The following is a 13,668-nucleotide window of genomic DNA, read 5'->3' as shown; positions in this document are numbered from 1 at the left end:
CCAGTCTAGATCAAGGGGTTTAAACCTCTTTCAGCCTGAGGGGTGAATTCAGCCTCAAAGAGAATGCATTCCAGTGGTGAGTAAGGCCAAAGACAAAATAAATAGGGCCAAAATACCAAAAACATCACCATAGCTAAGGTCTTACAGCCATTAAGGAAACCTTCAGAGAAGCTTTTAGAATGACAAGGGAGAGGGGGGTGCTAAGGCCAGGAGACACCAAATGATTGGTGGTTGGGGAAAGTGGGTGGAGTAAAGGTGATACTACCACCTGCAAAATTCTCAAAAGCTGGAGTTGGACCCTGCATGGGCTGCATTTGGCCCACATTCCTGAGATTCTGCACTCCTGGTTTTAAGAGCCCAGTACAGATATATACCACAGAATCTGTAAAGCAATAGCCCAATACAGACTTTGTTAGAATGATCAACTGTATATGCTCAAAGCTACTTAAAGGAGTTTAAAAAGTATTAAAATTGGGGGGAAGAAATCCTTCCTGGCATCAGAAGGAGAGCAGGGTGGGTGCCAGGCAATCGTCATTGGAGAGGTTGTTGCCTAGGGGCATCCCCACTGAAAAAACTTCTGTGGAACTACGGACCAACAGCTTCATGCATATCCAGAATTCTTGCCTGGACGTTGCTCATTTGTGCAACATCGGAAAAGGGGAGTCTTGCAGGCACTCTCCCAAAATAAGAATTCCAGAATGCACAAACCTAGGATATTCTCTGTACACTGCCTGATCACAGGGGATCCACCAAGCCATAGTTTTCACTGAGAATAACTCTATACTAAATAACAGGTAAAGGAAACACACACACGTGTCCATATGAGTCGCATCATTAAGGGAGCCGTGTGTCCTCTTTTGCTGAGGACAGGTCTCTATTTGAAGAGCTGCCAGGGAACTGTTCTTTGTTTGGAAGGCATTTTCTCTTTGATGGGCTGTCCAGTCCAGGTCCAATAGAAAGTTGAGGAACCGGAAGAGCTGTCATGCACCAGCTGTTAGCACCTGGACAGCAGCTGGGCAGGCAGACACACCAGTCACCTGCTGACAGTCTTCTGGACTATGGTGAGAAGTATTTCTCTCCAGGCTCTACATGAATTTGCTCCGAGACATGTGAACGAACAACTGCAAACACCACTGTCGCCTCCTTTTTACTGATGCATTTCCTCTTCATAAAGTGTTCCGTTGATGCTTTCCTACGGCCCTCATACATGCAGCCACCAATGTGGCTGGTTATTTTAAATCACTTGGTGAAATCATCACCATGTGTTACGGTCCCTCAGCCTTCTCCAGCAAAGACCTGATTGGCTATGTAGAAACACAGGAAATAAAACACCCTCGGATGGCCATCCCTCCCCAGGCCCTGGGTGGGGTTTTCCCCCCGGCCAGGCCGAACTTTCCACTTCCTCATTGCAGCCTCGGAAGGGTTTCAACATGCCCTGGGGCAAGAGGTGCCTCTTCAGAGTGCGTACGAGACCCCGTGCTTCTTGCCATCAAGGAAAGGTCCACGCTCTCCTTGCACGTGCTGTGCAGAACTGGGCGTGCTTGACGGCTGCGGTGCTGGCCGTGCTCTCCAGGAATCCCAGCCCCCTGCTACTGGCACGCTACTGGCTTCTTGGGACTCAGCCGGGCAGGGAGTCCAATACTCTTCCATGTGTCCTCTTGCTGTTGTTACTTGTCTGTGACATTTCTATGCCATCCAATAGCCAAAGCATTCTGAACGGTCTCCAAAAAATTAAACATTAAAAACACAATATACGATAATATTTTTAAAATTTACATACATATTGCCAAAAAGCCATAGTAAAATCACAGGACCACTTATTATTAGCTATTGCATTTCTATACAGCCCATAGCCAAAGCTCTCTGGCTAGTTCACAAGCCACCCATCCAGATTTCAACCAGTCCCAGCCCTGCTTGGCTTCTAAGATTAGACAGGATCAGGAACGTCAGGCTATAGGGAAGCCTGAAGTTGAAACTTATCACATGTTTGCAAATTAAAGGATTAACTTGGCAACAAAGGATGACAACAGTGGACCCTAGTGGGCAGTGCTCTGTATTCCAGGGGTCACCACCTCAAACAACCCTTCCCTTCTTGCCTCTTTTGAAACTTCCCTTGGATCTGAACTTCAGGTTATGATCCCAGTATGCAGGAAGGTCCATTAAGATTCCATAGCTCTGGATTTATTCCTGGCAAGGAAGTGCTCCTGGAGGAAAGGGTGGTTGGTGCTACAGAGGAAGGCTCTTCCATAGTCCTCAGCAGAGTAATGCATTGACTTTCCCTATGAACAGGATTTATGAGAGCCGGAATAAAGTGTTGTGATGGTTAAGAGGGTGGGACTGGGAATCTGGGATCTCTGGCTTCTTACCTGGAGCGCAGTGGGTGACCTTGAGCCAGTCCCAGACTCTCAGCCCAACTTACCTCACAGGGGTGATGTTGTGAGGGCATGATTGAGAGGAAAAGGAGAATTATATAAGCTTGCTTGAGCTCCTTGAAAGGAAAAAAGGTGGGCTATAAATACCGTAAACATGTGACATTTCATGCCGAGCCAAGACCAATCCTTCCCAAGCTTCCCCAAACTGCTTCCGTTTTCAGCACCTGAGCAGCAACAGAAAGCCAGCCAGCATCTTTCCAGGGACTGCAGGATAGCACCTTAATGGGCACAACCAGTTCCACATTCTTCTGTGGCATATTCTTGAGTTTCAATCTCTTATTGTCATCGTTATTAATATTATTATATAATACTGCTATTTTTAACTTATTTCTGCCTTGGGTAATCCATCACACATCTAATAGCTCACCGTTTCGATTCTCTCTTTCCACCTATAGATGGAGCTAGCCATTTCTCTTCAGGACTTTCCAGCAGCATTTACAGATGGTATTTGTGAATCTCACTACTTACATACGACTGAAATCAGGCATTTAAACAGAAAAGTCCCTATATCATTTTAGGGAACATCTGGACAAAGTTGTTTCTAAAGCAGCATTTCAGAAGAGCACTTTTCAAAGTTCTTGAGAAGTAGATATTGACCCATAAAAAGAAACATTTCACTTCTGAAGGTAGCCCCAGATTTCTCTTAACATTATGAAAAACATTTTCAGCAAATACATTTCCTTTCCTATCAATATTCCTAGTCATATAAATATAGCAGCACTTAATTATTTATAGAGCACACCAAACACTGAAGTGTCTCACGGATCTTGGTGGGTCGATACTGCTGCGCTCATCTTGCAGATGGAGGATGGGGGCTGGCTGAATGCTACCTACCTAGTTCTCCAATACAAGCCTGCCCCATTGTTCAGCCCTTCAGGGGACCTTTGTCTCGGTTGCACTGCTACTGGAGACACACCTGTGAGGAGAAGAGGGCCACCCTTGGCAGCCCTCTCAAGGGCTAGAATTCCAGGTCAGGTTGCCTCTTCTCCAACTGTCCTTCCATTAGTGAGTGACTGTACTGCTCTGCTGCTGAAGAGTTTTAGGTGTTCCTTTAGTTGACTTTTGTTGACTATTTCTCTTATTATTACTGTGTTTAAGATTCTCTTTTAATGTATCTGTCTTTACATTATGTTTTAATTTCATTTTGTATATATCTTGATTTCCATTGGTCACTGAGAGCACCATCGTGAGCACAGCTGAAAGGCAGGAAATGCATTCAACCAACTGATGAAGAAATCGCAACCAATACAATGCTTTAGTTTACCATAAATCTATAACCGATGTACCAACTAAAAGTAGTGTTGAGTCAAAAATTTCTTCCACATTTTGCTTGACCAACCCTTCCTGTTCTGCTCAATAGAAGACAAATTAAATTTGAAACAAAATTTGAAAGCAGGAAAAATGGTGAAACCCTTATGGGTGGTTTTGCCTGACTTATGAAGTAGCTGCTGGGGAGCGTCAGCAGTCAGTGCCCTCTGCTGACCCACCATCTCTATGCAGCCACCCCAGCTCTGAAGCCCACAAGGCAACGGCTTGGAGTAACTTCTTCCCCTTTTTCAAAAGAGAAAGTACGGGCAGCCAGGGGGCCACAAAGCTATGGAAAGATATACATGAGGGAGCAAAACGATAAGCCATCTCACAATGCTAAGGTAGGCTCGAAAATAGCACCAAAAGAAGAAGAAAATACTAAAGCACCCTGAGACTGAGGTTAAAAGTTGAAAAGGAAGAAAAAAGAACTCCCCTTTCACAGAGGAAGAAAACTTTGCAGAAAAATAACAGACAGACTTTTGGCACAACATTAAAATTATGGATTCAGTTTGGGCTGCTGTAAGAAAGAACAAAATACAGATAAAATACAATATAAGGAGACAACACAACCCATAAACATCCCCCCACAGGGATAGTTTCCAGGACTCTGTGTGTGTGTGTGTGTGTGTGTGTGTGGTTAGTCTGCAGAAGTTCAAACTATTCAGTTATTATTTCAGCTGCCGCTCTGGATGCGAATAACAAGACGCTCAAGAGAGATCAGTCAGGAAGAAAAAGCAGCTGGGCTACAACATTTCCCAACCAGCTCCATCTCTCCCTAGCTCCATCAAAAGCTGAAGCGAAGACAAATTCCACAGAACCCAGACACTGGGAATCCACCACACTCCCCCAACACAAATCCATTGTGCACCATACTCAAGACCAGTCAGGGAGTGACTCCAAATGTTGCAAACACGGAAATCCAGATTTTATAATTGGCAAGAAAATGTTTGTTTGGACTAGGATGGACAGGCCAGGTTTTACTTTGGATCAACTTGTTGGTCCTAACGATAATTTTCTGCCGTTTTCTGCTTTGTGTGCGAAATCTGCATTGCCAGCCATGGTCTCATTGTAATAGATGCAAATGAAACCTTGGTTAGAACCCAGGTGTGCTCCCAGTACATGCCAGCCAGGACCAGCCTCTCCGAACTCGCTCGGGATTGTGCCTTTAGACAGCTCTCTCAGGACAGAGACAGTGAGCCTCAAGGCAGTTTACAACCGAATTAAAGCATCCAAAGAGTTTCAACAATTGAGAACAATTGACGGTCACATCCCATGATTCCGTATGGCAGCCAAATGAAGCAGCCCATCATACGCTATCTAATGCCTGGGAACAGAAGAAGGTAAGGGCCATGCTGCATGAGTCTCGGCCAGCTCACACAATGACCCATCAGCCACCCATGGGTCCAACAGCACCGCGCCCCCCACACACCCCTGCCTAAGCTTCTCAGGGCATTTCTGAGCACTCAAGTTTTTTCAGTCCTCCTCCTACACACACCTATCAAGGCTTGAGGGCCCTGCCACGTGCTCCCATAACTAGCTTATGGGTGGGAGGCCTTTTTGGAAGCCCCCTCCACACAGAGGGGCTCTCCTGGTACCCACCATGCCATCTTTCCAGCACGTGAAACATCCGCAGGATAAAGATAAAAAATCTGTACCATCTTTTTGCAAAGTAGGGGAAGGAGAATGGTTATCGTTCTTTCCAGACTGTGGCATGTCTATTCAATATCCTTTGTGCTGCAAGAGCCCTGCTTTACTGATTTCACTCTTCCCCCCTGAGTTTTTATGTTATATTTTACCTTTTCAGTTTTATGGGTTTGATTTGTATTTCAGTATATGTACCATAGATCACTGTATTATTGGGCAGCATAATTAAATGTTGTTAAAATGAAATAAAATGGCCAAGGACCAGAGAATACTTTGAGGATCTTTGGAAGGACTGCTTCTGTGCACTGACACCTTTGCCACCGGCCACCTTGCACGCTGAGCTCCCTCCAGCCCTTCCCCTGGACCTTCTTGTGCAGCCAGGAGGGCCCCTGCCGAAAGTGCCAGGTTCCATCTCCAGCCAGGTAAGGCCAAGGATGAGCCTTGCCTGGAACCTTGCAGAGCTGCTGCCAGTCAATATGGAGAACACAGGGCTAGCGGCCTGAAGGTCCAGGCACTTCCCGTGTCCCATCAGCTAGTCTCCAGCACAACACCTGCGCAAACTCAGCTGGGCAGGGTTTGTGCCACTCTTTCCTTCCAGTGGGGCCTGCACAGGAGATCTCTCTGGTGGTCTGTGCCAGCCAGTTGGCCTCCCACTTCCTACAGATTAATTTCTCTTTCGCCCACCCACTAAGCTGAACTAAGCCATACTACTTTAGCGGCATTCACTCTCCTAACTCGACAGTGTGGGGGCAGAGCAGCACTTGTAACTTACTCTTTCAAAGCTGAGATTGCTTTTCCCCCTACTTTTTTTAAAGATAAGTCTTTATGCAGAGCATTAATTTGTCACGGGGTACTTGCTTGCTCGGCACAATATACGGCTGCCCAGGCACCCCGCGACAGAGCACGAGAGGCACCGACGCAGTCGCCCAGCATCCACCATGTATGAAATTGGCTCTCTCAATGAATACATACACAAACAAGCTTTAGATTAAGTAGCATATGGAGAATGTACATTATTAACTTGCTCGGGGGCTGGCATGGCATTTAACTGTTACAAAATATAACATGCATGCAGATATAGCTTTTATTAAAATGGGAAACCAAGACGACATCTCTCCGTGCATGCAAAGCATGCCAGTCTTCGCAGTCCTGCCTGCGCGAGGATGACGCAGTCCTCTCCCTTTCCGCCCACCTCCTGGACTGCCACCTGCCAAAATAGACCACTCTCCCTTTCTGGTACAGAAGGAGCAGCAGGAGCATTAGCAGGCTGGAGCGACACCAAGCCTCGCTGGTGGGAGAATATATCCTGTTGCTCATAGTTACAGATCTGCAGTCTGGGGATAAAGTCTCTCTGAAATAGTACACACAATTAAGATTCATATAGAAGGGCTGGATCCATATTTAGGCACGCTTAGAACCGAGGCACCAAAATCAATGAAACTTACGGTGCTCAGGGCTAGCTTCAGTCCCACTGGTTTCAGTTGACTTACTCTAAGTCCTTGCCTAAATGAGCCTTTCAGCCCACCACTTTACTAAAGAGTTTGCTCCTAGATTCATTGGTGATTCAGAGCTACTCCTTTATGCATTTTTACCAGGATTTTACCTTCCTGGATATTGTATTACAGAACCATGAGGTATAATTGTACAGATTCACAACCATTTCATGCCGCCATTCACAGATAATTCTAGCCTTTCCACGATGTAAAAATATACTGCCTAAATAGCATGGCCAGGGAAGATGGCAACGTTTTGGAAATCACCTGCAAACAAGGCTCTAAGTATGAATAAATCTGGATCCAACCCACATATATAGGTGGTAATGCTATAAAACCAGAGATATGTAAAAGAAAATGAAACCAATTTGCAGAATGAGCAGAAGTGTTGTTTTCCTCTGACACTGTTTCATACACTACCACAAGGGGTGGTGTGGACTGCTAGTTTAAATATTGGTATGTGTTTTAAAAGGATCATACAACTTCAAGGAAGATAGTTCTGACAATGACTATTAGCTATGATTACAATATTGACCATTGGCATTAGAAAATTATGAAAATAGAGGGTAGGTTGGTGTAAATTAGCACTGTATTTGCATGCCCTTATTTATATGCATAGATACAAATTTAGAACAATTACTATAATTTAAATAGAATGCAGTGCATCTTACCAAAGTTTGGAAGACTGTGAGCTGGTGACCTGTGTGTGTGTATGCTCAGGCTGGCATTGCTGGCATATTCAGTTGAGGCATTAACTCTGGATGGGCAACTTCAAGCTCTCTAGTCTCCCTTCTAAGAGTTCTTTTTCTTCAAACCAGACACAGACTAGGCAGCTCTTCAAAAACAGAATTGCCTTCCAAAGTGGGACTATGCATCCAGCAGCCCTCTGAACAAAATCCTGTCTTCTGTAAAAGGTGACCTTGAGCGATAGCTTCTTGGTAGGAAGGCAAGATCAAATCAAATAAATAAAAAATAAAGAGGGCACACGGTCACCTTAGGATCCACAGCTTTTGGATTTTCCTACCCATATGAACCACTGTAGTGCCAGCAGCTTGGCTGATTTCTAGAATTCAGAGGTGACACAGACGTACCTAGACCTGCTCCTAGCTTGCAAAGCCAAGTCAGTTCCTTTATCTTCTGAGGAGCTGAAGAAAATGAAGTAGGCAGAATAAGACTGAGACATAAACAAGGAACCATCTAAGGATAAGACTTACTGCATGTAGGTAAGAACTTATTCATGGGCCTACTCCGTACTGGTGACTGTAGGAAAGGTGGCACAGAAATTTCATTTCTCAGGCACCATTGATTTGTTGTGCCCTCAAGCAGAGCGCCAGAGTGAGAGGCCTGAAACAAGCAAGTTGGCAGGATCCACAGAACCCCTTGAGATCCTTCCACAAACACATTGCTACCCACAATGACCAAAGGCTTGCCTGTTCTGACTCAGAGGCTATAGTTGCATTAAAGAAGCTTGCATGGAGAAGAAGGTGACTATGGCAGCTCCAAGAGAGGGCCTGATAAAGCCCATGCATTAAAAGCCATCACTTGATGCAGGTGATTCAGTACCTGCTGCCCTTTTTTCAAATATCTGTTTGGCCAAGATGCTTGATCACAGCATTCTGGCGCATTGACCACCCCAAGAGGTGGTGCACCGCAGGGCTTTGGTAGGTTGAGGGGAGCAAATTGTGCAAAGCTTGAGTCATGGGATCTCTAGCATCATATGGATCTAGATAGTTTACCTCTAATGTCTCCAACCTGGTGCTCATGGTTGTGCCTGCAAATTACTCTCTTGGCAGCCATTAGGTTCCCTGCCCCTCCTGATCTTTATTCCCTAAGATTTTTAAAAGAATTTTTTTCTTTAACTAGGAAATTGGCATGCTGCAAAGCCATCTAGCAGCTCTGTATTAAAGCTTGACGAGTAATTTAGTGTTTGAAGCTCAGACCCCACATCTGCCTCACAATTAGCTTCTTGGGCAACTTACTTTACTTTGAGTCACACTGGTTTCCCTACTGGGAAAGGAGTGCTTGGTGACCAGTCATGCCCAACATGGCAGCCATTTTATGAATGGGTTAATCCTATGCAGTCATTTTGGGAAAGCATCCATGATACTCCATCAAAATTCCTCATGTGCCCACCAACCTAAAAATTTTGTGTACCCCTGTATAAGCTATAGAAATAAAGGCTTGCACACATAACCATTTTTCCTCCTCTTATTAACAACTTAATTCATTTCTTTTTCCCAGCTTATGTACTTATCTTAGAACAACCTTCAGAAACTTTTCCAAATGCATTTTTTAAAAAAATTAAAGAAACTTTTCCAAATGCACGTATTTCTGTCCCCTTGGGGCTCAGAGTCTAAGTTTTTTGTTGGTGACATTTGCCAAAGATCTTGTCCTCCTTCCTTTTTGCTTATAGCAACAACTTCCTCAAACTTCACAGAGCCCACACCATACAAGCTGATTTTCAAGGTCAAAGTGACATGCTGAAAAAGAGGAGGAAGAGGAAGAGGAGGAGGAGAAGGCCCCTGTGGGACTGGCTCATATGCAGCCCACATACACACCTATGCCCAGACGGAAGCAGTTGCAACAGAAGGGGTCAGAATAGTCATTCTAGTTGCCACAGCAGCCATGTGACTAGGCCCCCATTGCTCTGAGCACACACATGCAAATATCAGGTTGCTGCAGCACCAATGTTTTAGGCAAGGAACATGCATGTGCATAGACAGAAATGGAATGAGGAAAATCATTGCAGTGTCCAAGATTCCTTTTCGGGGTTCTAGTCAACTGCATCCTCTTTCAGCATACGCCATTCCATATAATCTCCTTGCCGCCCCCGCACACTGCTGTTTCCCCCCATAACATCTCATGGCTTCTTCCTGTGCTGATTCGGGGTTTCCCTCTGCTTTGGATTTTTGAGGAGAGGGAGAAGAAGGAGGAGGAGGAGGAGGTCATTCTTAGTCCTCGCTGTGCTGACTTTCCAAGCCCGTTGACACCTTCCACCTGCATGTGGAGGGTGCCTCTATGGTGGCACTCCAAAAACCAAGTTCATGCCCGGTGGATAAAATAGGCCTGATGCACACATGCAGCTGAATGCAATGATCGAATTCGGCCTTGAACCACCTTACCAGGAGACTTTAGGTTAAAAGAAACCACACGACCCCCCGTGCATACCATGAACAAGTGCATCCAGGAGAAGGCTGCAGGCCGCGCCCAGCACCACCCATCTGCCAGAGGTTCCGCTGCTACTTCCACACCACGGGCAGGCAGCCCCTTTGATCCCACCGCTCGGTCATTCCACCGCACAGCCCGTCTGGCAACGAGCCCTGAAATGAGTGGGAACACTGGTTTCCAGGATGGGGCAGGTCGGCAGAACTCCCTTGTGAGAGCGCCACTGGCCTGCCCTGTTGCAGAAACAAGCCCTCCTGCTTGTCGCAGCTCATCCCCAGAAGTCCTACTGTCCTCCGTGTGAGCAATGGAATTGGCAGGCCTGACCGCATGCACACAAGCACCATCCTAAATCACAATCCCAGTTTTCCTCCTGATACTACATGCATTTTACTATACGCACAGAGCTCTTGGCATACAGGCCGATCAAGAACAAATGTAAGCCCCGTCCTGCAGCCTGAAGTCGCACTATCCATCCCCGCCACCTCCAAACTCAGCAGAGGAAGTGCACATGCTCCAGCCCATCACTTCTGCATCACGTGCAAGTCAGCCCATGGGCGCGAAGGCCACTGCCTCGCTCACGTGCGTCTCCGACACACTACGCATTGCACGTCTCAGTGATGGGGAGCAATCCAGAAGCAAGGCTGCTCCCAACTTGAGTCTGTCTTCCTGTCTGGAGATTATACCATGGGACGTTTTGAGGGATCTACTATCGAATTTAATTTCTGGAATTCTCAACAATTATTATAAGAACTAACAACCAATATGCGTGCGCTTTGAAATTCTCGTTCTGCACACGTAATCGAATATCTGTGTTTGTGGAAGAAGCAAGATATGCACTGGGGGCTTCCTAAGCCACAGCTCAGTCTCTTTGCTGCTGCGCTGTGCCAGCCAGGGCAGACAAACTGTACTGGTGCGCCTTCCCTGTAAAGGAACTGGTAAAACTGCCCTGACTTAAATACATTCAAGCTCCTGTTTGCAAAGCACGCACAAAAGTGGGCCTCTCCTCCTTTGGCAGAATCATTCCTCTGGGGGTCAAGCCATGGGGCACTGCCTCCGAAGGCAGCTACTGGGGGCGAGGGGAGAGGGGGTAGTGGTGCCTGGGTGTCGGAGGACGGCGCCGTGTGTTCTGCACGGCCTTCCCTGCAGCACCTGAGCCAGTCTCCTACATCAGGCAGGATGGGGGCTGCTGTCCTCTTGCCAGAGCCTGAAATCAGCTTCAAACTACCAACTTCCAAACGGAGGAGGGGAGAGTCATCTTGCCAGGCAACAAAATGCCTGTAGCTGATCCTTCTTCTCCGTTTTGTTTTCTCCTCAAAGGGAAGGGAATGGTCTTCGGGGGAATCGTGCGCTAAGGCCTGGGAAAGGGGCAGCATGCGCTGATCTGGGTGGTTTAAGGCAAGATGGTGGCTGCAGGGGTGCAATTCATTTCCTGCTTTTTGTCTGAAATGGCTTAAAATGAGCCCCCTGTTCTCTGGTGCGACAGCATGGGAGCACTCTGCCTTGAAGGAGTCAAAGTCAACGCTTTTCAACAATGCTGCTGGCTTGTTATGTGTGATGTTGCAAGGCAACATCACTGGAGGGGTTGGGAGACTCCCAGAGCCATCAGCCACACAGGACTCGGTTACAGTGGCCATGCCAGCTAGCTAGAAATCTAATTCAGATGTCAAGCATGACTGCTTGGTGAAGGAAAAATGCGATTTCCTCTACCACAGAAATGTTTCCTTGAGGGATTTCCCCACAAGTGCAGAGCAACGGAGCTATTTCCGAGGCAGCTCTACCCAAGCTCTGGTTTCGACCGACCGACCGACAGTAAAACTTGAAAAGCTTGTATGCTAGAGCCACCAATTGCTCATAAAGGAAAAGGGAAGGATGAGCTACTTACCTACTGCCAATCTCAAGCAAGGGTGGCATGCCACAATTAGGAGTTAATTCATGTAAAGCAGGGCTGGGAAGCTTGTAGACACCAGGTGGCACGGGGCTACAATTTCCATCACCACTGACCATTCGCCATCTTGCAGGGACTTGTGGTGGCTGGAGTCCAGGAACATCTGGAGATTCAGAAGTCACCAACTCCTAGTCTAAAGTAGCGAGGACTTCCCCCTCCCTGAAAAGCAAAGGTAGCAGTGCAGACCCTCACCCCAAAGGAGTGTGAACTGGCTGGTGCAGAAAAGGAAAGATTGGCATGTTTATCTGTATTTGTTGGTTCACCACAAAAATGTCAAGGGCTAAAAGTTTCCCTCTACATATTCAGTGGTTTGTCACTTCTTTGGGATTACATATTATTATTATTTTTCTTTCAGGCTCAAGGGAACGTCTGTTGGTAGAAAGCTCAGTCAGAGGCACAAGACAAACAGAAAACAGCTGGGATAGAGGATTTGGAGAGTGCTCCTTGCCAAATGCAAAGCATTTGACTGTATTCTTGATTTATTTTAAATATTGCATTATATCTTAATATTGAATTATATTCTCAGTTTTATGCAGAGAACAGATGTGGAGGGGCAACCATATCAATTTTGTAAATAAATGACTCAACTAATAAGATGGGGAAAATGTGAACTATTCTTTGCTGATATTTTGCAAACTGAAGACCAAAAGCTCTCCATCACAACTGTCATGATAACTAATTTCGGTGGGCCCAGCCTTTGCCCGTTACATCCATTTGTAAATTATGAGTCGGATTCAATGTTTTTTTCCAGCCAGCAAAAGAACTCCCTGAGCAAGGATCTGTTGACAAGGCTCCGGTGGGGAGCAAGGGCAGGGGATGCCTTCCACCCATCTCCCCCCTTCCTGAAACCCCCAGTACAACCTCCCATTTTTTCCACCTCGGAGAGTCCCTCAGAGCGAATTTTCATGGCATGCAGCAGGCAACAAGGGGAAGGCAGAAAGGGCAAACCCGCTCCTCCCCCCCCCCCCCCCCCCCCCCCCCCCCGTTCTGTTGGTAGAGATGCTGCACTGAACCAGAACGCTTCCGCAGATTCTGGATCCCAGACAATTCAGTGATTATTTCTGCTGGGTCTGAGGCCAGTCAGGAGACAAAACTAAATTCATTGCCCATTTGGACTCCCTCCCCCAACTCTTTTGGCAGGCTGTAAGGGTGTATGCCCTCTTACATTTTCTCTGCCCCATTTTATTTTAATTGACAGGCAGTTTTGTCTTTCACAGGGCTACCAACCGCACGAGCAGCTGCACCCACGTTTTGGGCGGCCTGCCTGAAAGGCCTGGGCCCACGGGAGCCCCAAAGCCTCCAGATTCAAGGGCTGGGTTTGCCCAATCACCAGGGAAAGGCCAGCACGAGGGCTTCTTTTCCCCACCCAGTGCGTGCCAGTCCATGCTCCGCCATTTCCCCGAATGCCCTTGAGGCCCACAGCTTGCCCTGTGGCCTGAATATGGCTTGCCGGAGGGTTCTGGATGGCTTGGAGTTCCCCTCCTGCAGGGTCGGGGGACACGGCAACACACAAGCCGTGGTGGCGATCAGGCAAGTCGCACAGCGCTCCACCAGCACACACGGGGTTGGGGGTTCATGTGAATCTGGCCACCGACTCCTCCAGACCTTGACCCTCCAAAGCTTTCTGCCCAGGCCTCCTTGGCTCGCTGCTCTTGCAATCCCGCCTTCCACTCGGCTTTGC

Source organism: Varanus komodoensis, unplaced genomic scaffold (assembly GCF_004798865.1).
Source record: "Varanus komodoensis strain SLA01 unplaced genomic scaffold, ASM479886v1 scaffold9, whole genome shotgun sequence".
NCBI classification, from domain to species: Eukaryota; Metazoa; Chordata; class Lepidosauria; order Squamata; family Varanidae; genus Varanus; species Varanus komodoensis.
Note: the sequence above shows the minus strand (reverse complement) of the source record.